This window comes from Ictidomys tridecemlineatus, chromosome 1, assembly GCF_052094955.1.
Source record: "Ictidomys tridecemlineatus isolate mIctTri1 chromosome 1, mIctTri1.hap1, whole genome shotgun sequence".
NCBI lineage: Eukaryota > Metazoa > Chordata > Mammalia > Rodentia > Sciuridae > Ictidomys > Ictidomys tridecemlineatus.
Window position 1 is genome coordinate 140,695,528 of NC_135477.1, and position 4,650 is coordinate 140,700,177.

The following is a 4,650-nucleotide window of genomic DNA, read 5'->3' on the forward strand; positions in this document are numbered from 1 at the left end:
TAATATACCTTCAGAGTACACTAGTAGCATTTACTGTGCATATTTATTACAAACAAAATAAGAGTGTCATGTTTCTCTGTGATCAAATAATAGAAAAAGTAATTTATCCATGTCATCAACACTTTTCCTACTAAATTGAGTAATAAATACATAAATAAAATAATCTCTCACAATGTTCAAACTAGTTTCCAAAATTATATCTGGCTTTGACTTCTTCATTGAACAAACTTTATTGAGAATCTACTTTGTGAGACTTAGAGGAACGCTTAATATCCTTCAATTCTGTCTCTGCTTGAATTTTTTTAGATAGAATACTACTACTGTTACAATTAGAGGTGTTTAGTGAAAAAAAGACCAATAGTCAAAAGTGATTTTGTAAAATCTCACCATCTCCAGATGTGATGGTACATTCCTATAATCCCAGTAACTCAGGAGACTAAAGCAAAAGGATCCCAAGTTCAAGCCCAGCCTCAGCAACTTAGCAGGGCCCTAAGCAATTTACCAAGACACTGTCTCAAAATAAAAAATAGAAAGAGGCTGGGGGATATGGCTCAGTGGTTAAGCACCCTTGGGTTCAATCCCCAATACCAAATAAATAAATAATAAATAAATAAAATCCTACCATCTAAGGAACCTTTAGACAAATAACTTATTTGTTATCTAACTAGATTTTTTTTCAAAAACAAAAATTTTTCCACAAACATGGAATTTATTTGTTCAAATTAGGTTCATACTGAAAATTTGATAGAATCTGTAAACAAGTCAGGATGGCTCCTGGCATTTTGCCAGAGGGAGTGGTTTGTGAAGTAACACCAGCAAGCCATTAAGTGTGGAGATTCCTTATTTGTTGACTGCTGTATCTAGTTAATGTTAATTAAGATAAGCTGTGTGGAATGTATATATACCCCTCCTGTCCTACAATAAAGGGCTCCCACTCCTGCTGTATCAATGTCACCCCCGGGTTATTTTGCTGCATCCGGGCTGCTGCAAAAATTTTATCTCAATTTTTTTTTAGCTATAAGAAATATTCTTAAATTTAGATTTTAAAATTCCTCTGGGTACTAATATAGTTCACTCGTATAGTCTCTAAAATAATACTACATGAAGTGCAGAATGAATGCTTTTTGATGATGCACTGACATTTTTAAGCAATGCCTCTGCCTCAAATCAATCCACTCAAACAATCAAACGATTTGACATTCAAAGCTTTAGGAAACACTACATGAATATTATTCTCATTATATATAAAGATTCAATCATAGAACTGCCATAGGAAATTGAGATTGTTACGTCTTAAAGTTAATATACCAGAGTCATTTATTTATTTTACTTGTAGAATAACTCTTAAAATTTTTTTATTAGTGCAGTATAGTTGTACATAACATTGGGATTCATTTTGACATATTTCTATAAGCATGGAATATAATTTGCTCCAATTCAGTCCCCAGTATTTCCCCTTTTCCCTCCCCCATTCCCTTTTCTCTGTTCTAGCAAACTTTCTTCTATTTATTTATAGTTTTTCACTTTAATTAGGGCATTATAGATATGCTTAAAGGTAAATTCACTCTGGTATATTTGTATACATACATAGGATAATTTGGTCAGTTTCATTCCACCATTTATCCCTTTTCCCATCCCTCTCCTGGAAACCCTTTTCTTCATTCCACTGATCTTCCTTCTATTTTCATGGGATTTTCACACACATCTTTTCCCTTTATTTTGGTCTAGCTTCTGCATATGAGAGAAGATATTTGGCCCTTGACTTCTTGAGACTGCTCTATTTCTTCCTTTTTTTTAATTTATTTTTTCAGTTTTCGGTGGACAGAACAACTTTATTTTATTTTTATGTGGTGCTGAGGATTGAAACCAGCGCCCCGCACAGTGTGCATTACCGCTTGAGCCATATACCCAGCCCTGGTCTATTTCACTTAACATGTTTTTCTCCAGTTCCATCCATTCAACAGCAAATAATATGATTTCATTGTTTTTTGTGGCTGAGTAAAACTCTTTTGTGCATATATACTACTTTCTCTTTACCTATTTCTCTATTGATGGTACTTGGGTTGTATTGATGGTTCCATAATTTGGTTATTGTGAATTGTGCTATTATAAACATTGAAGTGGCTATATCGCTATAATACGCTTATTTTAGATCTTTGGATATATACCAGGGAGTGGGATAATTGGATCATATGGTGATTTCATTGCTAGTTTTTTTAATTGGCTTATGCTGCATAAAATATGGTATATTTTCCTAAACTCTCAAAGAGATAGATAAACTCCTTAAATAAATGCTAAATGATTGCCTCAAAAACAGTACTTGGTAGCATGTCATAAGTAAATATAAAATATATATGTAATATATAAATATATAATTATATATATATTTCAGATGGTCAGAAAGTCTTCTATATTTGTGAATTTACACTTCCTATGATGATTTTTTTTAATTCACCAAACACATTCACATTTATTTTTTTAAGCAAATGATAAAGACCCAGTTTACCAGCTTTTTTAAACTCAAGTTTAACATTAAATATTTAAACAATTGTCAAAACTTTACTAAGTTGCCAGCATTCATGCACAACTAGAAAACATCCTTAAATTTATATTAAACCAGAAATGTATTACCATTAATACATTAATATCTTTCATTACTAAATACTGAAAAATAATTGTTTCTATAGGAGACTCATCCTGGCAATGTTAGCTCACAGCAAGCTGACACTATTTGGCTCACATGTCAAACACAATGGAAAACAGATCCATGATGGAGTTAGAATATAATCTTGTCCTAGCACTACTCAAAGTCAAGGCTCACCTTGAATTACTTTTAATAAAAAAAGCAAAGTGCATACAGAAATTACAACAATTTTAAAGACAAAAAAAAATGGTTCTATTGTGTGGTCCCAACAATAAACTCAAAAGTCTATGACAAATAGGAGCTCTGATGTGCTGTTTATAAATACTTTAGATTAGACACAATTATATTGAAAGTCCAGTTCACCTGAAATGTTCAAAAAAATGTTTCTATTTCAAATGGTGCTTGTTAGAGTTTAACATTTCTGTTAAATGCATGCATTGAATTACTTGTTACCAAGTGTAGCAGCTGCTCCTTACCATTTATCATTAAGGACTTTAACTGGCAGTCTTCTTCAACTTCTTTTCTTTCTTGACCATTCTCCATAATTCTTTTTGCATTGATTTTTCTCCCACTTACTATTTTGGTAGAAGTTGATATAGATTTGAAGTTACCTATTCCACTGCCACCAAATGACGTAAAAGAGAATGAAGTAAGGCTACCGTGACCTAGTGACCCAAATGAAGTAAATCCTGTATCAAATGAAGAAAATCCACCTCCAAATGATGGAAATCCACTGAAAGTGGAAAAAAACGAGCCTGCACCTCAGTTTCTGCTTCCTCGGGGACCCCTTCGGTTCCCAAAAACATCTTCAAATGGGTCTTCAAAGAAGTTGAAAGAAAATGGGTCCCTTCCACCAAAAAATTCCCTGAAAACATCATCTGGGTTCTGGAATGTGAAGCCAAATTGAATGGACTGTCAAAATGACTTCCACCTCCACCTCCACCATTTAAGCCTTCTTTACCATACTTGTCATAGATGTCCCATTTTTTTAGCATCTTATAACACCATATACCTCAGCTTCTTGTTTGAATTTTCTCTCTGCTGCTTCTTTATTCTCAGGATTTTTATCTGGATGTCACTTTAGTGCAAATTTCCAAAATGCCTTTTTGATATCTTCTGGTGAGGCATGTCTCTGCACGCCTAGAACTTCATGGTAACCCACCATTTTTTAACAGATTCTTGGAACAAGTCCGAGGACTGGGCAGACGGGATGGGGCGGGCGAACAGGTGTTTGCGGTGCAGCACTGCTGTGCTGGTGGTGACTTATGTTGAAATTTTTATACCTAGGTATGTTGATACTTGCCTATATTTTTGTATTTTTGTTTTTATTGATATTGTACACTAATCATACCACAATGCACTAAATATTTAAGTATTTCATTATTCATTCCTACTGTCAATCATTAAATGAAAACTAAAAGTTAAGTATGTGTATGTAGTTAAGAAGTAAAAGTTGGGCTGGGGATGTGGCTCAAGCGGTAGCGCGCCCGCCTGGCATGCGTGCGGCCCGGGTTCGATCCTCAGCACCACATACCAACAAACATGTTGTGTCTGCCCAGAACTAAAAAATAAATATTAAAAAAAAAAAGTTCTCTCTCTCTCTCTCTCTATCCTCTCTCACTCTCTCTTTAAAAAAAAAAAAGAAGTAGAAGTATTTTCAGTGCACGTATAGAGCAACATTTCAAGATCACCATACTAAAATGTCTTCTAGATTTCCTTTCATGTGAACAATTAAAAACACCAGAAAGTGAATTAAAATACCTCTTTTTCTACAGAAGCTAAAGTTTAATTTCAATGTGATAAAATAATCAAAACATGCTCTTTATGTTGAAGTATATATTCTTATACAATTGCAGCTACTTGGGAGACTGAAACAGAAAGATTGCAAGTTGGAGACCAGTTGGAGCAAATTAGAGAGATTCTGTGTCCAAATCAATTCAAGAGGGCTGAGAATGTAGTTAAGTGGTAGAACACTTGTCTAGCATGGGCAAGATCCTTGGTTCAGT

The 4,650-nt window shown here is 34.0% G+C and overlaps 1 pseudogene; it reads right to left on the reverse strand.

Moving 5' to 3' along the window:
- Positions 1 to 3,049: 3,049 nt before the first annotated feature.
- LOC101965652 (dnaJ homolog subfamily B member 6 pseudogene) lies at positions 3,050 to 3,809 on the reverse strand (annotated as a pseudogene).
- Between the last annotated feature and the right edge of the window lie 841 nt (positions 3,810 to 4,650).